The 23,480-nt window shown below is 45.2% G+C and overlaps 1 protein-coding gene and 1 long non-coding RNA gene across 6 annotated transcripts in view; one reads left to right on the top strand and one right to left on the bottom strand.

Annotated features, from left to right (window-relative positions):
• TNC (tenascin C) overlaps positions 1-14,724 on the bottom strand; it is a 72,035-nt gene extending 57,311 nt beyond the window's left edge. For all 4 annotated transcript variants that reach the window (XM_069031684.1, XM_069031683.1, XM_069031682.1 and 1 more), the window contains exon 1: positions 14,561-14,724. The gene's annotated coding sequence lies outside the window, so the exon portion shown is untranslated. The remainder of the gene's footprint in view (positions 1-14,560) is intronic.
• Positions 14,725-16,760: 2,036 nt separating this feature from the next.
• Positions 16,761-20,540, top strand: LOC138119841 (uncharacterized). 2 transcript variants are annotated; one of them, XR_011155641.1, is made up of 3 exons: positions 16,761-17,155; positions 18,186-18,278; positions 19,524-20,540. It is a non-coding gene; the product is annotated as an uncharacterized lncRNA (long non-coding RNA). The 2 variants fall into 2 exon arrangements; XR_011155640.1 differs by having other exon boundaries at positions 16,761-16,958.
• The last annotated feature ends 2,940 nt before the right edge of the window (positions 20,541-23,480 follow it).

The raw sequence follows: 23,480 nt of genomic DNA on the forward strand, positions 1-23,480 counted from the left end.
TTCTGAGATGGCAGAACAAAAGTCTTCACCTATTTTCAAGATTTCTACAGAGCCCAGCAGTGGCACAGAGCCCAGCCCTGTGGCAGACACCAGCTACACCCATCCATGTGGCAAATAGCACCTGGGAGGGTCACAATGCACCATCCAAACAGCACAAACCATCCCACGCCTCTCCCTGCTGGAGTGACCCAGCACCCACCTTCTGCAGCAGTGAAATCCTTCACCAAAACTGGGACTTTGTTCCATTATGGAACAAATTGCACTCCATTTTTCATTTGACTTGAGGAAAGACTTGGCTGGTTTGCACTGATTTCTCTGTAAGCACTCAAGGATGTTTATAAATGATAAAATATCTGCTGTACTTACTGGAATTACAGTATTTCAGATGAGCTATTTGGTGGCACTAGTGGTCCCCTATATTCGAGGAAAAAAATTACCTTTGTTCCTCTCATTCTGTACAATTTCATTCAGCATTTCCCTGTCCTCTCCATAGGATGTCCAAATAAAAACGTATAAAAGTTGTTTTTACTAAAGAACTGGAGCCAAGTGATGATAAAATAACAGGTACAAGTGAAATTTTTTCTCAACACGTATTTGGTCAGTGAAAGATGCCATTTTTCACTTGATTCTGAGGACTCAGCAAGAAGGACACCAAGAGAAAGTCAGCAGCATTTCAGGGGTTCCTATTCTTGAGAAAAAATTCCCTGACAAATCTTTCTTGTAAATCTTTGAAACCAGTAATGGCTTGCTTTGAACCAAGTGGGCTGTTTGAAAGAATAACCACCTCAATCATTTCTTCAAAGGATTCCTGCTCCTTTTTCTAATAAAAGTCAGAGCAGCCTGGCCTTCAATTACTAAGTGAAAATTTATGAAAGTAAACCCACAGTGCTTGTGCTCTCCTGCACCCCAGGACAGAAGAAAGAGAATTAATCTCACGTTCACTCCCACCTCTAAAAGCTCAGAGTTGTGCCCACTGGGGAGTAAAACATGTCCGTGCATTTTCAAACACCAAACTGAATTTTCAGGCAGCAAGATACTTCAAAAACGCTGGTCCAGGAGCCAGAGGGCTCCTTATTGCTGGCTGCTCTGCCCAATTACCTTCAGCTTGTTACCATCTTCAAGGACAAGGATTCTCCTGTTCCCAAGGCGGATTCTGCTTGTTATCCACCAAAGAATTGGAACTATGGATAAATAACACTCCCCTGCCCCCCCAGGGTGTTTGGCGGGGAGTCAGCTTGGCTGGAGATGTAAAACAAACAGCCTGGAAGAGCGGGGAAAGGGAAGAGAGCAGAGCTGGGGAGGGGCAGCAGAGGAGACAGACACGGAGATTTCTCAGGTTTGGGATTTGATGGTGCTGCTCTGGTGTCTTAGACAATTCCACTTCCCCTTTGCCTCCCAACATGTTAGACCAGCTGGTGGATTTGACCCGTGGCGCTGCAGGGATTCACAGCAGCTAAAAATATGCCTGGCTAGTATGATTTTAAAAATACTGGTTTTGTTGGAGGCAGAAAAAGGATAAGGCCATGCAAAAAGGATGCTGCTGAATGAGTTCAAGGGAATGATGCAGCCTGGAGTGGGTTGCCTGAAGTAATGTCTCACTCATGGTTTGTGTTGCTCTCTCTTAGAGGTGCAAAGCCCAGGAAATGAAAAAGCTGCAGCCATAAAATGCAAAGGGTTTTTCTTACAAATTAGGTTTATTCCCTTTAGGATGCGAGGAGGTGAAACTCTGAGTGCTGAGCTGGAAAAGCCAAACAAATTCTCATTTGGAGTAATCTTATTTTTTAGAATGTATTTCAGCTAACATTTCCAACAGTGGCACACGTGTGGGTGTGATTTCGATCCTGGTTCTCAGGCAGCATAAGGAAGGAAGCAAATTCCTTCTGGATTTGTCCTGCAGGGACATTTGGAAGGTGATGCAAAGACAAGGGAGCACAGAGCCCACCTCTGCTTTACCACAGAGCCTGGGTTTGTGGTGCTGTGAGGCTGGACCTTTGGGAAATCTGGGAATACTGATGCCTTAGGTTTTAACTTTTATATTTTTCAAATCCTGCACTGCCTGGTGTGTCACTCTGGAGTTTCTTGGAGCCTGTTCACTTCTGCTCTCTGTGCTGGGCAGACAGAACAAAGCCTCTCCAGGCCTGCTCTCCAAGGACACCCAGACTGTCCCAGGCCCAAAAGTATAAACCAAAAGCCTTTGAGAGGAGGGCAAGCTGAGGGGAAATTACATCATTAAACTGAAGCTTTAATTGGAGAATTAACCCTGCTATGCCAATGAACCAAACCTATAAAAGAGTGAAGAACTCGTGACCTGGGCTCCACCTTGGGGTCCATCTTGGCAGTGGCCTCTGGCTCCCCAGGGGTACCTTTGAAGGCCTTTCAGATAAATACCTCCCTTTATTCCCTTACTCCTGTCTAGTCTCTGTTTCTAGGAGGCTTCTCAAGGCATCAATACAAATCTAAATGGAAGTAAAGTTTGAGGTGAACCAATAGGGCAACCAAGGAATATGTTCACCTTGGAGTTATAATTCAAAGGAATGCTGAGGTACGGAATTAAGGTGTCATTGCAAAGTGGGAACGAACAGGTCTCCCATGAATGGATTCCCCAGGCTTGGCAAAACTACATCTCAGCAGTTAAGGTTGAGATAAAACCTTCCTGACCAAGAGTCTCCCATCCCCTTTGCCGTCTTCTTTTCCATAACAAGAAAATGGAGCTAAATAGAGCTGGACCCATGGAATTCCCACAAAACCGTGTGCTCTTGGCAGAGATTCCAGAAAGTGCCCAAAACCTTGGGGTTGGTGGTGTGGTTTTGATGCCTTGAGAGGCCTCCCAAAAACAGAGACTGGACAGGAGTAAAAGAATAAAATAGGTATTTATTTGAAAGGCCTTCAAAGGTACCCCTGGGGAGCCAGAGGCCACTGCCAAGATGGACCCCAAGGTGGAGCCCAGGTCACGAGTTCTTCACACTTTTATAGGTTTGGTTCATTTGCATAGCAGGGTTAATTCTCCAATTAAAGCTTCCGTTTAATGATGTAATTCCCCTCAGCTTGTCCCCCTCTCAAAGGCTTTTGGTTTATAGTTTTTTGGGCCTGGGGCAGTCTGGGTGTCCTTGGAGAGCAGGCCTGGAGAGGCTTTGTTATGTCTGCCCAGCACGAGAGAGCAGAAGTGAACAGGCTCCAAGAAACTCCAGAGTGACACACCAGGCAGGGCAGGATTTGAAAAACACAAAGGTCAAGATCTAAGGCATCAGTATCACAGTTAGGAGTGAGGACTGAAACTCAGGCATCCTGTTCTGAAATTATTTCATAAATCATCTGCTGTGCCTCTGTTTTGCTGCTGGTAAAACCTCCAGGGGCTGTGTGTGTCCCTGTGAATTAAGCATTCCAAGGACCTCACAGGAAAGGTGCTGTCAAATCCTCATTTCCATAATTAAACATCTTCCCAGGGAGTGCTGTAATATTGTCAGAAAATAAATACCTAATTAAAAAGAAAAGAGCTGGAGTGTTGGCCCTGAAATGTAGGAGAGAAAGGGAAATCTGCAGAGCTGCCCCAGCCCCAGGGCCCAGCACAGGAAGGAGCTGGAGCTGCTGGAGAGAGGCCAGAGGAGGATCCAGGGGGATCAGAGGGATGGAGCAGCTCTGCTGGAAGGAAAGGCTGGGAGAGCTGGGATTGTTCAGCCTGGAGAGGAGAAGTTTGGGGTAATTGCAGCTTTCCAAGACTTGAAGGAGCCAACAGGAACCATGGAGAGAGACTGTTGGGCAGGGTCTGGAGTGACAGGACAAGGGGGAATGGCTTCAATCAGGCAGAGAATAGGGTTAGATGGGATATTGGGAAGAAAATCTTGGCTGTGAGGGTGGGCAGGCCCTGGCACAGGGTGCCCAGAGAAGCTGTGGCTGCCCCTGGATCCCTGGCAGTGTCCAAGGCCAGGCTGGACATTGGGGCTTGGAGCACCCTGGGATAGTGGAAGGTGTCCCTGCCCATGTAGAGGTGGTAGAACGGGATGAGTTTTAAGGTCCCTTTCAAACCAAGGCATTCTGTGATTCCATGATTCTCTGGGATGTCTTTTGCTCTGAGGAAGGAGGTCTGACCAGATGTGCAGCACAAATGCACAGAGCTACAGGACTGCCTGCAATTCTGGGGTAACAATAGAAAGCTCCAGCCTTACTCTGAAGCCAAGAGGATGTGCCAGGCCAATCACCAGAAGGAGAAGATGAATCCATGGAAATAAATTACAAGGTAACCAAAACCCACAGAGAAAGACACCAGAGAATTTGAGAAAAAAACTGCAGCTAACCCAAAATTCACGGATCCAGCTCATTCTCTCGTGTCTGTTGAAGGCCTTTTCATCTCTAGACATTTTATGGGATCAGAGGGATGATTCCCACACCCATGTGCACAATCCTCCTGCACCTTGGTGTGCCAATGTTTGCTGCTGTTACACAACCCAAGTGATTCACCCCTGCAGACGGGAAGGGCAGGAGAATCCTTCATCCAGCTCTGGCCACAGAAGGAATTTTACAGCAGGCACAAGAAACAGCCTGGTTATTTTATAGAGCAGATCATTCAAATGTGTCGCATATAAACTGAAAGAAAAGAGAAACAGCATTACAAGAGGTTACCATGGGAGAGCTCACACCAAACCCAGCTGGTCTCTCTCACAGGGACTGGGATGAGGCACAAGTTAACAGGGATTTCAGTCTGCCCTTGGAGCTTGTTTTTTTGTTAAGGGCTCGGACACTTGAGCATCAGTTTCTGGAAATGGGAGCTCAGAAAAGAGAAACAAAACAAGCAGGTCAGTGGGGTGCTCTGGAGCTGCATTCAGGCTCCTGGCAGGGGGCACAGCAATCAGCCAAGTGGAGCAATTTGCTACAAGCACAGGAGGGGGGAAAAAAAAGCCATCTGCTAAATACTTTTTTCTCACATCTGCAAAGCAACCTCTGTTCTTGCTGTAGCTGTCAGAGGGGGAAGAAAAAGCCCATGGCAGATACAGCCTAGACAAAAACTGTGGATTAGAAACAGCAGGACACACCAGAGATGGGAAGGGCAAAGACAACAATGGGTTCAGCAAAACTGGCGCCGTTCTAAAAACAGAAGCAGAGCTGTAGAAATGGGTCAGATCCGAGGGACTCCGTGGAAAGCAGAATGGATGGGTCACACCTTCTTTTGGTCTGGCTTCTGCCTGAACCCCGTCTGCATTTCCAGCACAGGAGTGACTTTTTCCCGTCCCTCTCTGAAGACATGAGCAGAACTCTGGGCTGCTGAACAGGGAATTGAATGCGGGCCATGGCAGAGCTGCCACAGACACAGAAGCCTCAATTAGTGCCTTTTCCAATATAAAAAAAGCCCTTTTCACAGCAAAAGCAACTTCTGTGCACAGTCTCCCAGCAGAAACCCCTCCTGCCTCTTAAGTACGTCCTGTACCTTTTAATAAAGCCTTTGCTAATAGCAAAAGCATTCGCTCGGGCTCTTGGCTTTTCCCTGCTCGCAGCAAAGACGCAGAGCTGGAAAAGATCTACGGTTTTCTAAACTTGTCTTTGGAAAGTTTCTCTGCCAAGTTACACTTTGTCAGGAGCTCATTATTTTCTGGGTAGACGCTGGAGACTTTGCTTTGAAATATTTTGAGGGCTTTGCTGATGCAGTTTCAGACCATGGGGTTCGTGTGCTCTCTCGCATGAATCACAGCAAATCGTGTTCCTTCCACACACAAAGCTCTGCTTCGTTTCCCGGCCCTTCTCCATGCTGTTGCTTCCAAAACCACCTATATGTTTTCCAGAGCCCATTTCTCAAAGTTTTAGGTGGTTTTGGGATGAGATGGGAAGAGCAGAAATTCAAGACTTCTGAATTTTCTTCCCACTCCTTTCACGCCAAGCAGGAGCTGCTGAGAAAAAAGCAGCAGCCAGTCCTGGGGATGGGAACTTAGCCAGTGTCATTTGTCTCAGGAATTCATGATTTAGGTATCAAACACCATCTTTGTTACTGATAATGAGAGGTAGGAAATAAGCCATCAATACTGTTGATAAATATAATAACAATAGGTGAATGAATAGCTGGTCTGCTATAAAAAAACCAGATGCCAAATTAATGCATTTACCAAAACTATTGGTGGGGTCTGTGCAGTAGAAATAAGGATCTTTTATAAGAACCATAAACTACTGACATATTAAACAAATACACAGTGAACAGGCACTGAGACAGCACTGCTTTGTACAGCACCTCTGAGGAAGCTGTTTTTCAAATTTCTCCTGGAGGTCAGGAGCAAGAGATTAGCCAAAATTCTGCTCCACACACCCAGCCTCACACTTTTCCATATTTAAAATCATTTTAGCTGAAGGAATGTCACGTCCAGAGGCAAGAGAGGTAGAATTCTTCTCTTTCAATGGCTTTGCTGTCACTGAGAGCACGGACAATTTACATTTATATTGGTCTGGAGTAACAGAAAGTATTTAATTGTATGGATTGCTGCAGATGATATTGGTCAGCAGGCAGCAGGATACTTTTAGAATCCATTATGAATATTTGCATGTGGTTTGTAATTTTACTTTGATTTAACCATATACTTATTCAAGCACTAAAAATGACTTTTATGCAGGCCGTAAAAGCCTGCACTGCTCCTGGGGACCAGAATTATCATTCCTTGCCTCCTGTCATTAGCAGACTTGGGGCATGGTTTTAAAAGAAGCTGAGGAAGCAGATGGGTAACCCCTCACCAGGCAGTTCGTTGCTTTTAAACCAATCCTTCGTTTCCCTGGGCAGCTTTTCCTCCCTGCTGGAGCTCCTCTGTCCTTGGTACTAGCACCTCAAACACACAGGAATGTGCACATTTTTCTAACTCACAAGACCACAGAAGGAGTTCCTTGAAATCTGACTTCCAGTAATCGCCCCCAGGCTGCAGATCTGCCTGGCCTAGTTCTGTCACATGTGGTAGCATCAAGAATTTGCATCTTTGGCAACCCAGGGAAGGGTAGCAAACTCATACTAGAGCAAAATACATCGTGAAGAGAAGATGGAATGAAATCAGCCATGGCTTGGCAAGGCAAAATGAAATCTAAATGAGATGCACAAGATATGAAACAAATTGAGTGCAAGGAGTTTGGAAAAAGAGAGGAGGCTGCTTCTGAAAAGTCCGGTCTGGGGATGTTTTGCAGTGCTCTGATGCAAAGCAGAGGCACTTATGTAATGTAATGGAAATTGCAGCCATAAACACAGCCCTGAGCAGGGATTAGTGACTGAACTCAGACAAAAATCTGCGCTGCTGCTTCAAATGTCAGCAAATTGGGTGCTGCCACATTAATGGGAGGCTTGAGAGCCCTCCACCAGCACCCCTCTGACCTCGTTCTCTTAACCCACAGTGACTTGAGCCCTGTCTGTGACTGTGCTGAAGCCTTGGCTGGCAGCAATTTGAGCCATGGGATGATGAAAGGAGGGACATGGAGCTCAATTATCCAGCACCAGATCCCCAGTGAAATCAATGCCATTGTGTCACATGAGAATTTGGCTGGCGGCCTCTGAAGTCTGCCCAGGAGAAACCCATCCCCTCAGCAGGGCAGGCTGGAGGGGACAGGGGACAGGGCAGACAATGCAGGGCCACTCTGGGCATGGAAAACACTCTGTGGGTTCTAATTCCCCTCTGTCAGCCTGGGTTTGTCCCCTGACCTATATGAGCACAGACCAAACTGGAGCAGCCCAAGGCATCCTCTGCAAAAAGATCTCATTAAGGCAATGCCAAGCACGGGTGTTACAGGGACATCCAACACCCTGTATCAAAGGGAATTAAATATTGCTCCTGTCAGCAGGAAGAGCTCTGCCCCAGGTGGAGTTGGACACCACAGACTCAATGTTTAGTTAAATTAATTAATTTAATTTTTAGTTAAATTATTAATATAATTTTTAGTTAAATCAAGCCCTCCCACCCCTTATTTTTCACTTTATTACTAGGATGTTAGGATACAGGATATATAGGGCATACATAACCCAGAGAGGCTGTGGATTCCCCATCTCCGGAATTGTTCAAGGTCAGGGATCAGAACAACCAAAAAGGTGTCCCTGCCACATGGCTGGTGGTAATAAACTGAATTTCCTTCCTACTGCCAGCAACCCTGTCAAATCCCAATGTGCTTTTCTAAAACACTATATGAAATAAGAGCCAAATAAAGCAACAAATAACGCTGATGTGTTTGAGAACGGCACTCTCTGGGTGCTGCAGGCTTCCCATCAAGCCTGGAGCTGCAGCACTTGGAGTGCTGGCTCCCTGTGATTGACTTGCTAACCTGTAAAGTGGCTGAGTCGACATCATAATTAACACTTGGCAGTGGAAATATAAATTCCCTGGCTTGTAGGTGGTATATCCTCCTCTAAACACTCCACTTGGCCACCAAACTGGAAAAATAGATAGGACATTCATAAGGAGACCTCACCATGGGAAATGCCAGCGTTTTTGTTTTTTTTTTTCCTGGAAACTGTTTACATGGCCAAAATCCTTCAATAAGAAAAATGATCTGAGAACTTTCCCTTCATGTGTATCCTGTTCTCCCGTGCCTTGTGGCCCACAGTGTGCAGCATTCATCGGGAGTCAGCCCTGAATTACTGTGGTACAAGCGATGCAGGAGGGAAGTACAAGCCACAAGTAAAGGGAAAATATGCATTACACTGGCTCTGGCCAAGAGGAATGGGCTGCCTGCAGATCACAAGCTACCTTTATATCTTTCTTGGCATAGACCTTTGTCCCACAGCACAGAGAAGCTATTTAGGAGGATTCAGCATACCCAAAAGAGGCTGGCTTTCCAAAGGAACCAGGAGAAACAAAGAGCCAGTGCAAAGTGGCCACTGAGCTCCTTTTGATGGGCCAACAAACAGCTCCTGACAAGGCGAAATCCTGAGGAGGGAGATAACCACCAAGGGCTTGTGCTGAAGTGCTCAGCACACACTGAGAGCGACCCTTTCCTGTCCAAGTAAAGGCTTTCCATCACAGCAAAGAGGCACAAAACCACAGTCCCCAGAGTGCTCAGCCCACAGCCTCTCTCACCTGCTGGCCTTGCATCCTGTGTTTGAGATAAAGCCCAAACTGACCGACAAAATCTGCCCGTTTCCAGGTCTTTTGATTTCTTGGCAATGGAAAGTTAATTTATTTTTTGGAAATAAAGCTTTTTTTAGCCCTTTCACAGCCTTTCCTTAATGGTGGAAATAAGTCTTTAGCCAGTTCTGCTGGGCACAGAGGGAAAGGATCCCAGAGTTTAATTTTCATATATACACAGAAGAAGAAATTTATGTTCCCTTTTAGCCTTGTGCTGCCAGAACAGTGGAAAAGAAAGTAAATTTAGAGAAGAATCAAGACTCTTTAGATTAATACTCTGGTAAACATCCTAATTCCATAACAAAATTAGCATTTGCAATTTTAGGCTTATGAGCTTATCAAGTTCTGGTGCATGTTGGGCAGAGTTAAAGCCAAAATCATTACAGTGGGATTTCCCCAGGCTCTCAGTTTCAGACTCCTGGGAGGCTCCTGGCCCATATCTATCCCCACACAGTCCATGCTCCAGCCTGCCCTGGGAAGAGGCAGCCACTACAATAGACCTTTGTTGAGCCCAGGATTGAAGCAAGCACTTTTGGAAAAATCTGTATTTAAGATTTCTGTCCTACCACCCTGCACTTTCTCCTCAGCTGCTGAAGAGAATATGTTTTCTGAGCATGAAACAATATCATTTTTGTGGGGACTTTGGAAAGCGAGCGCTTGTATGAGTCGAAGAAAGCTTCCTTTCTCTTGCCTGGTTTTGGGGAAAGGGCTTTCTGTGTGAGTAATCTTTCAAAGTAGGAAGCAGAGCTCCCCCATTGCTCGGGAAGAATGGACCTCCAGTGGGCTAATATGTGATGGATGACTGAATGCAAACTTGGCAACGTTGCCCTCCGCTCCCCAAAGAATACAAAATGCCACTGCCTATTCGGGCACCAGGACTCTCCCGTTGGAAGTGCTGAAAACTTGGCACCATCCCACCTTAGTTTAATTGAAACTGCAGACAGTTAAGGATGGGAGCTTGGAGAAATTTCTTGCAACCAGATCAGCTCGGGATGGATTTGTCTTGGGTGATTGGCTCATGCATAAGGCGAACAAGAACATAAATGGGGAGTTATTTCTCGTTGACTCCATAGCCTGAGCAGCAAAATCTCACACTGGTTTGGGAGGGGTGTGTTGTGAGGAATATTTTATATTAATAAGTAGTATTCAAATTCTGCATCTGGATATACTCTCTGAAGCTATAGGTGGAGGTTTTTTGATGGTTTTTTTTTTTGTCAGCAACAGGACAGGCAGCATATAGGAGAGAGAGAAGGGATGCACACAGAAATCCAGGAAAATCTTACATTAAGGACAATTCTAGTTATAAGGGCACGTCTAGCATTAATTCAATGCTAAAAAGTGACACTAAGTTATTCAAACTTTGCCCTTTTAGCAGAAGGATCCCCATCTATTCCTTCTTTCAATGCCCAGACACTTCCTGCAGGCTCCAGAGCCACCTCTTTTCAGGCAGGATCCCACTGACTCCTCCTCCCAGTCTGCCCATTCCACACCGTGGGGTTACATCATGCATTGAGGGATTTCAGGAGCTGGAAGAATGCCCAGTCTCTAACTTTTCCCACATGTGGAAGGCTTTTAACTCCAGCTCTGACTGGCCAGAGGGTCAGACACACGAGTGGACAGCGAGCACCGAGGGAGGGGCGGTTTCACACTTGTAGAAGCCCTGAGCTTGGTGGAAACTGCGATGGCTCAAGATTGTCCCTCGGGGTTGCTCATTTCTCTGCTTTCCAGCACTAACTTTCCTCAAAGAACTGCCTTCTTATTTCCTTCTTCTCTTCACTATACAAAGAATTGTTTGGGAATAGCTAATAATAGGAATTGCAGGTTCTTTGTGGCAGAGAGTATCATTTATTAAACCTCTTCACTCCTAATACAGTGAGACCCTAAAATGCAGGAGCAAGAATTACAACATCAACCAACCAAAGCCATGGACAACAAGTCCTCTTCAATACCAAGCAGTTTAAGGAACTAAATTGCATCTTAAAAACTCATAAGCAATCTGTACACGTCCCTTATTTTTCAGCCCTTGACCTCAGGATATGGTGTTTCCTGTCCAGAACTCATTAGTTACTAATCCTATAATTGTTTGCAGTTTTGAAGATTTCTGAGCCTGGTAGATGATAAAATATTAACTTACTTCACTTTGATTGCTGTTTTCCTTAGTTTCCCACTTCAGCAACAATGATTTTTTCCTGCAATATGACATCAGCAGCTTCCTTAAAACCACTAAGGGCAGCTATTACATTTTACAGTAGTTTCAGACTTCTGCCATTTATAACCACAGGGTTAGATCAGAGATCAGTCTTCGAGCAGGGTGTGTGAAACTCACACCAGAAGTTAAGTCTGAGAAAGCACACGTTGGTAAATCAGAGCCCAGTTTTAAAGCCCTATATCTCAAACTGCTGCAGTTCAAAACTAATTCCTTTTATTACTGGAAAGCTGAGATTTTGAACTTTCCAGGGATGTAAATCATCCACTCCTAAGCCTGGAGTTTTATGAGCCACTGGACCTTAAAACTGTCAGTGGCCCTTCAGCTTAGCAGACTGTGCTGGCACGAGGCCAAGGAGGAATTTATCAAGTCACAGGCTTCAAATGAGAGTAATTGTTTGACCACTCTGGATTTCTCGTGGCACAGAGGTAGGACAGGTAAATGTGTAGCTGATAATGTAGCAGACACCACCCTCTGCATTAACCTCACTTCCAAATGTAACATTCCACCTGGGATAGCAGGGCTCTCTAAGGGATCCAGCACTGGATGGACACCGTTTCTCCCTTACATCCATTTACACCACACACCCATTGTCCAGCCCAGGACAATTAAATGCCCTCAGCACCACTGAAGCCTCTGGCCACAGCCTGCAGAGCTGGGTGGGGAGAGGCACGGTGGTGTTGTGCCAGGAAAATGGCACAGAACTGCCTGAGCTGGTTTTCCAAACAGTTTTGCCAGGAGGGATGAAAGGGTTAAAGCTCTGGCTCCAAAGCAGCATCGCTGTTTCACATGAACATTTGCTTCTTAGTTCTGCCTCACTCTTGAAAAGGATGAGAAAGTCCCAAAAAGCACAGACCCTGCCACTTAACGTCATTTTCTTATCAAAAAGTGAGACAATACTCAAGAACAAACTTTGACAGTCTCTTTAGAGCAAGTCAGAACATCTTCACCCATGAATAATCTTTGGTTTTTTATAGGTATTTTATAAAAAGCGCTGATGTGGAAAATAAGCTGAATGTCAAACACCTTTAGAAATGATGTTATAGCAACATGATAGTTAAGTTTGAGTGAATTCTCAGGAGAAATGATCCAGTTTTAAAGAGCTGGGATAATAAAAGGGGATGGATTTCAAAAAGTCTCCAGCTAACAGTTACTCAGAATTTGTGGAGCACATTTTAGGCTGTGGTGAGGGATGTTTCCAGTAAGTTCTAACGTCACTAAGCATCACGATTTCAACAGGAGATTTGGGTCTGGTTGGTGTTTTTTTCCAGGACCACCATGTACCTGGAAGGGGTTTCTTTAGGAGAATTTCTGCTTTCTCTCCAGGTGAGACCTGACATTCTCATCTGCAGGCTGGGGGCTTTGCAGCAGATCCTTTGGCTCTTCCACAGCTCTGGAAACACTGATAAAGTAACTGTAGTGAGAGGATTAAGGGCTGGAACTTGCAAAGAAATTTCCCCGGGCTGAAAGGAGCCAGAGGATGAAATTAATGAGCAAAAACTATGGGAAGTGAATGCCAGTTTGGTATTTGGGAGAGTGACCATGACGGGTCAGTGACAGGGGGGCACAGCCCTCGTCACTCCTGTCCCACCACTCTGCTCAGTTCAGGTGCTCGTCCTTCCCTGAGCACCGGGCAGCACCTGCACCAGGAACACCCTGACAGCTCTTCCAGCTGCTTCCCAAATTCCCTGCCAGGGAAGCTGAGCTGCAGACAGACGAGTTATCTTCTCTTGGCTAAACATTTTCGTTTGGTCAAACTTCTTCAGATTCAATTTGCCCCTGCCTTCCCCGTAACAGTAAGAAACAACCCAAAAGACATCACATTTCTGCACGTTTTCCTAGGGTTCAAAGGACAGTCCCTAATCCCCATTGTCCACCTCATTTTTGGACTACGGCACCCCTGAACCGTGCAGCCTGGTCTAGTGGAAGGTGTCCCTGCCCATGGTTGGAGCTGGATGATCTCTGAGGTCCCATCCAACCCAAACCATTCCACGATTTCACAGCTTTAAAAGGCAACTGCACAAACCCAGCACAATAAAACAGCCCCCACGTGTAACATTAATCAGGAAGTGTGTAAAATGAATTCCCAATATTTAATATGATCTTAAAAAATTAAACCAGGAGAGAAAACCAAACCCAACAGCTGGACAGCAAGGCTTTTACCCAGACCATAGAATCACATCCATCTCCTTGTTCTCTATTTTCTCCATGAAGAAAAACTTTATACATATTTTTATTGTGCTTTTAAATTTTATGTCTCCAGTGTGCAACACAACACATCACCATCATTTCAACCTGAGCGTGTCATTCCTTTCCACAGTATGAGACAGACTTTTCAGAAGTTTAAATGCACTGCCAAAAACTCTCTGTCCTGGTAGCCAGACAGAAAATCAGGCAGGGAAAACTCTACAAAGGTGATGTAACACAAAGTCTTGAGTGAGCGGGTTCAACTCCTAAATGAATTTAAGTGTGTTCACCTTCTCCCAGCCAGCTGCTCTGTTTTCAGCCAATTTGAGCCTCGCTGGTAAGTGCAGACACAGTCATGCAGAAAATCTCAGTGCACCAGGGAGCAAGGAGCTGAGACACGGAGCAAGTGCCTCTGTTTTTCCATGAGGATGGAGAATTTCACCCTCCCGCTCCCGGAACCCACCCAGTACAGCACTGGTAATAAAATACCAATTGAATCTTCCTTTGTGCTTTGCTCCCCGCTGCAGACTAATGTTACCGGACTTGTAAAAGAAACCGGAGCCCAGTGGGGGCGGGGAGGGAGGTGACAAAGGCTGCGGTGCAAAAAAAGTGTGGGGACAGCAAATTAGCAGCGGGGAAGGCCCGGCTCTCATCAGGTCACGGGCAGGAGCACAGAAAGTGTTGCCTGGGAGGGTTAAAACCTGCGAGTGGATTTAGTCTGGTTCGCGAGGTGAGGATGGGGAAACAGTTATAGCACTCCAGGAGCCAAGAGGAAATCCCAAATCTGCTTTCCTACCCTTCCTGTCAATTCGGTCTCTGTCTGTGCTTGTGTGGATGTCGAGCATCCCACCAACTCCTGCTCCATTCATTCATTGCGTCAGATGGGTGCCACCGAGACATTTCTAACATTATTCCACCTGACAGTGCAGACAGACCTCGGGGCAGGCATGCCCCAATCCAAACCCATTCCCTAACAGGATCCCTGCCCGTTCACCTGATAGCCACAACCACGAGGGTGATGCCAGAGCACGGGGTCACTGCAAACTTGTGTGCGAGAAGAGCTCCTGACTCTTTAATTCAGGGGAGGAAGCAGACTTACCTTAGAGACCCTGACCGAGCTTAGATCCCGCTGTGAGCAGTCTCCATGAAATAAATACGCTGTTCAAAGCCAGCTCGGGGCTCCTGACTTCGCTGCCGTCCTGTCAAAACTCGGCGGAGTTGCGTTGTCTGGTGCCGTGTGTGCGCGTAAGGCAGCGAGCTTTGACAGCAAGGCAAACTGGTCAGATCAGCCAGATTCTGCTGGGTTTATATAGCTGAGCTGCAAATCCTGATCCTTGGCTCGTTCCACTGTAATAGGACGCCTGAAGGCATTTTTTTTTTTCAGTTTTGCTTTAAAGGAACAGCCTCTCTCTCTCTCTGGCGTGGCTTCTGAAAGGCACACACACACTCACGCTCTCGCACACGCTGTCATCCACAGGCACACACATACACAAAAAGAATTTGCATGCGATTTATGGCTAAAGAAGGAAACCCCCTGAACCATTCAAAAAGAAAGTCAGCTCAGGGCAAATGACTCAGAAAGCAGAATATTTTCCCTACAGCATCAGCAGAGTGCATTATCAGGAGTTTTAATCCCCTCACCCCCACTATTTTAATGTTGTGAAATAGTAGCAAGTTGACATGAAATCAGGGGAATAACAAGCAGGGTTTAAATTCCAGGGACTCCTACAGAAATTAATGGGTTTAATCTCGGTGTAAATAGTCCCCACTGCACTGGAATCAACTGCAAAATTCAGATTTGCACAGAGGATCTGGCATATTCCCATCTTTTCAAGCCTGTGATCCCTTTTGCATCCTTTTGCGCTCCTGCTCTGAAGAGCCGCAGGCAGAAGAGTGGGAAATTCAAGAGAAAAGTGAGCAGAGTCGTAGCCTGAGTCTTTGTAAAAAAAAACAAACCCTAAAATAGGAGAGAAAAAAGCCCGAAGAGGACAACACAGGAGGGATTCCCTTTCTTCTCAGATCAGATAAAAAGTGATTACATGGCTGTCTGCGTGTAAAGATAACCCAAGCACTTCTGTGAGGCTCAGGGCTTCTCTGCTTCCAGTCCCGGAGCTATCAGTGACACACAGAGCGCTCAGCTGGGACCTTTCCAGGGCTCTTTGTTGTCTCTGAGTACCCTTGGACCTGAGGCTTGTGGCAAAAAAAGAGAAGATCACAGTTAAAGGATTCTCATTAGCACCGATTTCCCTCCTCCCTGACACTAAAACCCCGGCTCTCCCCTGCCTGTACCCCAGCCCTCTGCGCTCTGGGTTTCTGCTTCCTTTCGGTTCTGTCGTTGGGGGGTGGTGGCAGAGGAGGAAAGAGGAAGATTAATCTTGAACTTTCAGGTCTGTCTTCCAGCATAAAAGATGAGATCGCTCTTCTGTTGGATGGTTTAGAAAGCAACACTGACCCAAACATCTCTGAGGGCCAGGAGAACACAAACCTCTGCTCCTAGCATCCTGCTCAGGAGCCAAGATATTCACGAGAATAAAAACTGATTGCCTGGGAATTTCGGATCATATTCCTCCCTGAACACATCTCCTCCCAGCTGGCTTTTCCCTGGCTCCACGGGCACATCACTTTATGAGGGAACGGCTGGAGCTGGGCCAGGGAGGGTCAGGCTGAGAGCAGGGAAAGGTTCTTCCCCGAGAGGGTGCTGGGCACTGCCCAGGCTCCCCAGGGAATGGGCACGGCCCCGAGGCTGCCAGAGCTCCAGGAGCGTTTGGACAGCGCTGCCAGGGATGCCCAGGGTGGGGCTGTTGGGGGCTCTGTGCAGGGCTGGGGCTGGATTCAATCATCCTGTGGGTCCCTCCAGCTCAGGATATTCCATGATTCTGTGGTTCAGGAATTTTTCCTTTTTGCTTCTTCAAAGCACTACCAGGACAACTCAACCAATCCTACACATTTAGAAAAGGATGGGGGTATCCCCGACCCTGAAATTCTGTTTTAGAAGACCATAAAATACAGAGCTCTTTTGCTCACTGAGCTACTTAAGGTTTCCTAGCTGTGGCTTTCATGTATAACACTGACCCCCTGCGTACCTTCTCTTATGTTTGATTGTACCACTGAGCTCACCCCAAACTCCCTTCCTGTTGTAAAGTATTTGAACCTTGATAGTGTGCTCCAGCCAAACCATCTTTAGTTATTTTTACCAGAGCCCTCAGAGTGGGATCAGGCTGGAATTACCCTCACTGGCTTCACCTGGCCTTTCCACCTTCAGCTGCAGCACATCAGCCCCAAGAGGGTTTTTAAGCTCCAGTCTGAAGACTCGAGGAGAGAAGGGAGAGGTGGGACAGGTTTATATCTGCTCCTTGTCCTCTGTTGTCTGGATTTCCTGGACTAACTTGGCTGCTGATCACTGGAGGGGTTTTGTTGCTGTCACCATCTTGATGCTGCTTGCCTGGATCAGGAGCCCCACCTGTTAGAGCCCTGAGGAATTCATCAAGGACTGAAAGGTAAACTGTGCTGAATTGGGAAAGAAGAAGCTGAAAAACTAAATACCAAGACAGCAAGGAATAGATAAAAAGGACTGTGCTGCACTGGATTAAAACCAATCACATTATCAGAAAAGCGTGTGTGGAGCTCATGGGCAGAATAGAGACACAAATCAAGCAATGTGGGATCTCATGCACAGCAGCTGCAAAATGTATAGGTACTGTCTGATGGATATGTTGTAAAATGTGTAAGTAGAGTAGTCTGTAAAAGTAGGTAAAATGTGTAAGTAAAGTGCATAAGTAGTATATTATGTAGAAGTTGTAAAAAGTATGAGTAAGTAAGAAAATGTATAAGTAGAGTGATGTGTATATGTATAAGTAGCAAAAGGTAAGTAGGTAGAACGTGTAAGTAAGGTATTATGTCAAAGTTGTGAGCTGTGTGAACACAGGGGTATTTTAAACAATAAGAAGCTTCTGTGAAATCCTATTGATTTGTTGATCAGAAGGCACAAGTTCCCACACCTCTCCCAGCACGCGGCACAAATTTTAGTCTTTTCCAAATGTGACCTCCCATTTCCAACTTCTGCATTAATTTTGTGCCATGCTGTGTTTCATAACAGTCATGCCTTCAGAGAAGAAATGTGTTGGAAAGAGGGTCAGAAATGCCACTTAATTCCTGCTAAAAGCATTGGACCCTCCTTGAGTGCTGATTCCTTAGAAGCTGATCTTGTTCTGGACATCTCCACCAATCTCAAAGGCAGTGGGCTTGTTGAATACAGTCGTGAGGAGGTCCCCAATTTTTGTGTGTAATTCCCAGAATCTTCTCTAGCTGCTCCTGTGTCAGCCCTGCCCTAATTCAGGGTGTGAAATAACCCTGGGGCTGTTTGACCCCCACATGGGCCCTTCACTTAAGAGCTGGACTCAATCCTTGCTCATCCTCTCCAGCTCAGAATATTCTGTGATTTATGGGTGATTTTTAATTCAGTGAAGAGTCTGCTCAGGACCAAAACCTACATGGGAGGTGTAACACAATTTTTCCAATAAAATCAGAACTCAGGAAAAGACAGTTCCTCATACAATGAACTGTTCCCTGCCTCTTATTTCAGTTGTTCTTTCACAAACATTTTAAAAACACTTTATTTCCCTGTCCATACACATGAGTCTGCACAAGAGAAAGTTGAACTGTGAGAGGCAACTTGTGGGATTTATTTTGGGAACATTTGCTAATGCCATTTTTTCCACCAACAGCTGCTGAATCAAAAGTTGAACTAATTTTTTCTCCAATAATTCACCACCCACTTACCTGACTTTAAAAAAAGTGCCATGGGAGATAAGTTCCAGGTAAGAGTTGAGGCTTGTTCTTGTTTTATCTTTTTGGGCTCACCCATCCTTAATCACAGTCTGTGGCAAACATTGAACCATAGACTGAGTCAGAAACAAATGATAACATGAAAGAACAGGGGAAATGCATTTTAATCAGAAATTTGGCTCCAGGTTCTGATCTCTAACGAGCAGGACCAGTGCTGGATTCTGTGCCCTGCGGAGCCCTCTTTCATTAAATAAATGTGGATCAAAATTGATTTTTTTTTTTTTTAAGTGAAAGGAACAGGGAGAAATTAAAAGAACACTGAGCTGAATATGCTGGAGTTTGTTGCTGTGGTTTTATGTGCTTGCAAGTCAGTGTTAGGAATGAAATTTAAAGATCTATGGAAAGGCATAAATGATAAATCCAGGAATATACTGATATTTATAAAAGCCCAAAAGAGACCAGTTAATTGTTTGGGGAAATATTAATGAAATGCAAAAAAAAATCCTCATTATTACCTCGGGACAAAATTGTTACACCACAGGTAATTAGATTTAGTTCCAATTTAATATCTGTGCTGGTTCACCCAGCCCTAGGAATAATCTGCTTTGTAGCAGCACATTTGAGAGTGAAAGCTGCCCTGAATGTGAATTATCATCACCCTTGGTGGAGCTTGAGAATCTTTTGCACAGAGTGCAGCCAGTTTCAGGGACACACAGATGGGAATGCAGTGAGCCACTGGGATACAACACCTGAAACATGAACAACAAGGCTCAAACAGTTTTAGGAGCATTCAGTGCTTGTGGCCAGAAGGAAGTGTATTTACCAGAGAAAATTCGTGTTAGCATGGAATCATACACCCACAGAAGATCCTGAGTGGGAAGGGACCCACAAAGATTATCCAAATCCCACTCCTGGCCCTGCACAGACACCCCAACAATCCCACCCTGGGCATCCCTGGGAGTGGTGCCCAAATGCTCCTGGAGCTCTGGCAGCCTCGGGAATGTGAGCACAGAGCCTGGGGACAGCCAGGCCAGGAGCCTGAAAACAGCCCCAGCTGAGTCCCAAGGAAATCATCCTGCTGAAAAGAACTCATTTAATGGCAAATGGAAGATCAAAATTCAAGATTTAAAGAGACATTCTGGTAGCACAGGGCTGATCCTTAAAGAGATTTAAAGACCCTTTCCGTGCTCCCTTAATGATGATTTTAGGTCAATTTCTGGAGACATTTTGATCCTTTCTCACTGAGTATCCTTTCCCTACATTTTCTGTCTTTCCAGACCATCTTCACAAGATTTCACTGGCAGAGAATCAAGATCAAAATGCTTTTGTCTTTCCACCTGCATTGCCTTCATTCCTTTACAGCTGTAGCCAAATACAGCTCCATTAATTGGGGTTCATATTGAGCAATATTCCAGCAATCCTGTTCAAAATCTGGCTCTTGGATTACCACCTTATCTGCTACTTGTCTGTTGATTTCCCAGGAATTTGCAGAAAACCATTTGCTGCTTCTTATTTGACAATTATTTGCAAACAAACTGTTTTTTTGAGAGCATTTCCTTACGACCCCTCAATGCCATTAAACAAGGCACTTCAGGTTACTTCCCCAGAAAACATCTCAATTGTTGCCTTAAATACCTATGTACAATAATTCACATTATTTCTACACTAATATTCCCCCTTCCCTGATGTGATGACTCAAACAGAATGAGGACTTCCAAGCACTGCAGACTTTTGGCCACTTTTCCAGTGCAAACACTCATTTATATAATTATATAATTGATATAATTATAATTTCTTATTATGTATTGATAATCCTTTCCAAAATATTATCAGCACTGGTCAGACCATATTCAACCATGCTGAAGCCAACATGAATTTGGGGATGGATTGATCCTGACAATTGCAATGCACATTAAAAGGTGGCTACTGGTTTGGGATTAGAGAATGAAGAAGCTCACTCCCAACTCTGGGGAAGTCTGACCTAAATAAAATGCAGAGACTGAAGGTGCAAGTTTACAGCTGCTGCAGAAGTAAAAACTGCAAAGTCAAAGCCCCATGATGTTCACTGATACATTAAACAGCACACCAAACACTATATTCCAAAGAAAAAATACTCAACAATTTTGGAATTTTTTCAGAGATGATCTCCAAAAACGAAAAGGAAATTTCCTCTAGTATTTGTATTTATTATTTGTACCAGGGCATTTCCCAAGGGCTGCATTCATTCCCTAAATAAAGAAATAGGAAGGAGCTGTTGGGGAGCAGATCCACAGGGGCTGTGCAGTCCCTTCAGCCTCTCCAAAGAGTTGAGAATGTCCTGGCTGTGATGCCTGAAGTGGCCACCTAAAGACAGAGACTAGACAGGAGTAAGGGGATAAAGGGAGGTATTTATCTGAAAGGCCTTCAAAGGTACCCCTGGGGAGCCAGAGGCCACTGCCAAGATGGACCCCAAGGTGGAGCCCAGGTCACGAGTTCTTCACTCTTTTATAGGTTTGGTTCATTTGCATATCAGGGTTAATTCTCCAATTATAACCTCAGTTCATGGTGTAATTACCCCAAGTTTGCCCCCTTCAGAGGCTTACACATTTTACACATTTTGGGCCTGGTGTCCTTGAGGTAGAAACCTGGAGGGGTTTGTCATGTCTGACCAGTGTGAGAGAAGAGCAGCGAATGGGCCACGTGAAGCTTCAGAGTGACACACCAGGCACTGCAGGGTTTGAAAAATAAAAAAGTGAAAAGCTAAGGCATCAGCTGTGTTTGCCAGCCTGGGAAGGCCACGAGCTTAATGACAAACAAGTGGTAATGGAGCAAATATTGGTGTTTAATAAAGGTATTTCCAGCTCTCTGATCACACCAGTGGGAAGAAGCTGTGGGACACCTGAGAGTGGGGCCAGGGAACCTGAGTGCCATCTGAACTGGTGCCCTTGATCCTCTCTTTTCCTGATCCATAAAATAAAAATCCTTTTATTTTATCAGTGTGCATCAGCACACTGATAATCACCAGGCAAAAAATGTGTTGCTAGTGCTATCACAAACATTTACAAAGATAATCTCTGGGCAAAACTCCCTCGAGAAAAATCAAAATCAAAAGAATAAATAGACAATGACGACTGTGCTAGTACAGAAATATTTTCCATGCAAGCTGCTGGTGTCAGACTTGGTCGCACAGAGGGACTTCTTCGCCTTTGATCATATTTGCAGTAGATTTATTAGCAGTTTATGAGACAAAATATGGCTTTAGATATGCACCAAGTATGAGAAATGACAAGGAAGAGAACATCAAACTGCTGAGGACAGAGGGAGAAAATGAAACTCACTCTGTGGGGTGGTGTAAAGATTTATCAGCCCAGTAGCATCACTCCTGAGTGGTTAATCCATAGATGGCACAGGCAAAACAACTCAGCTGCTGTAAAGGTTTTCTCCTGTGCCACACCAATTTGTACCCTCTAACTGCCTGAGTTCATAAAAATGCTCAAGTGCTCCTATCCATCCCAAAATACATGCACTTGACTGCAATCATGTTTTAAAGATTGTTGGTGTCAAAATTGCAGCTAATCATGTTAAATATATCCTTAAATGTCTTGCAGGCACAGTTTCCCTACTGAAGCTTGAGTATGGAAAACAGCAAGGCAAAAATCCGTAGTTCTTATCCATTCCAGAAGAAACAAGTTCCATATGATGAAAATCAGCATAGGCCCCAGAGGGAAGAGGATTCCTGCTGCTAATGAAGGCCAAAGGGTGGATAATTATACAGCACAGACAGATGTGAGCACACCTGAGCATCCATTTGATAGAAAACGTGATGCAAATCCACAGAATCCCTGAGTGGTTTGGGTTGGAAGGGACCTTAAAACTCATTTCACTCTGGCTGCCTGCCTTCCACCAGACCAGGTTGCTCAGAGCTCCATCCAGCCTGGTCCCTTCCAACCCACACTGATCTGGGATTCCATGGTTTTTATTCCATTCAATAAAAGCAGAAGGGACTTGTCTGTCTGTCTGTCTGTCCTTTGAATAAAAAGAAAAATCTCCCCCAGAAGGAAGCTCTCGGTGCCAGTCCTGAGAATCTCAAGGTGTGGTTGAGAAGAATCCCAAAATAACTCAAAACCTGTTTGTGTTGGCCTTAGACACTGAAGTCTCTGGTCTTCAAAGCGTATCCTAAAACTGTTTTAGAGTGTTAAATCATGGTCAGAGATTATAAAAATAAAAGGGATATTTAACTCCCCTATCCAGCAGATAAAGTCATCAGGGTGATGCTTTAGGTTTTAACCCTTATGTTTTTCAAATCCTGCCCTGCCTGCTGTGTCACTCTGGAGTTTCTTGGAGCCTGTTCACTTCTGCTCTCTGTGCTGGGCAGACATAACAAAGCCTCTCCAGGCCTGCTCTCCAAGGACACCCAGACTGTCCCAGGCCCAAAAATATAAACCAAAAGCCTTTGAGAGGGGGAACAAGCTGAGGGGAAAATGGAACCTTTAATTGGAGAATTAACCCTGCTATGCCAGTGAACCAAACCTATAAAAGTGTGAAGAACTCGTGACCTGGGCTCCACCCTGGGGTCCATCTCAGCAGTGGCCTCTGGCTGCCCAGGGGTACCTTTGAAGGCCTTTCAGATAAATACCTGCCTTTATTCCCTTACTCCTGTCTAGTCTCTGTTTCTAGAAGGCCTCTCAAGGCATCAAGGGAAAGTCAGGAATGTGGCTGATGGAGAACTGAGCTTTGCTCTGCGTTTCTCAACCTCTGCAGGCAGCAGAAGGTGAAGGGAGCCCAGAAAGAGCAGAGAGGAGGAACCAGCAGAGCTGTGTGAGCACAGCACAGGTACAAGAGTTTTGAGTGAGACCTAGAACTGAGGTGCTCATTTCCAAGGAAGAACTAAAGTCTGGATGCAGAACCTCAGGTCTGTGAGCAGGGGGAGGGGGCTGGGTGGAACAATAGATGCATATTATTAAAATATAATTTTGGCTTCCTCAATTACTAACAAGGAGGTTTTTACAGTTGTGTTTCCCTGATTATTTCCTGACTGCTTGATAATACGACAAAAAACATGGTCAAGGAAAAGCAGACTTGTGGAATTTCCACTGGATTTCCCAGCTTAATCTTGATTTTGAATGGAAGGTTCTAAGTAGTTTCTCTCTCTTCTCTGTTTTTTATCCAAATTTTCCCCTGCCCATCTGAGATATCGCATCCAAGTTGTTAAATATTGGCAAGAGCCAGCTCATGATCATCCCCCCTCACTCACA

This window comes from Aphelocoma coerulescens, chromosome 17 (genome assembly GCF_041296385.1).
Source record: "Aphelocoma coerulescens isolate FSJ_1873_10779 chromosome 17, UR_Acoe_1.0, whole genome shotgun sequence".
In the NCBI taxonomy this organism is placed as follows: Eukaryota; Metazoa; Chordata; class Aves; order Passeriformes; family Corvidae; genus Aphelocoma; species Aphelocoma coerulescens.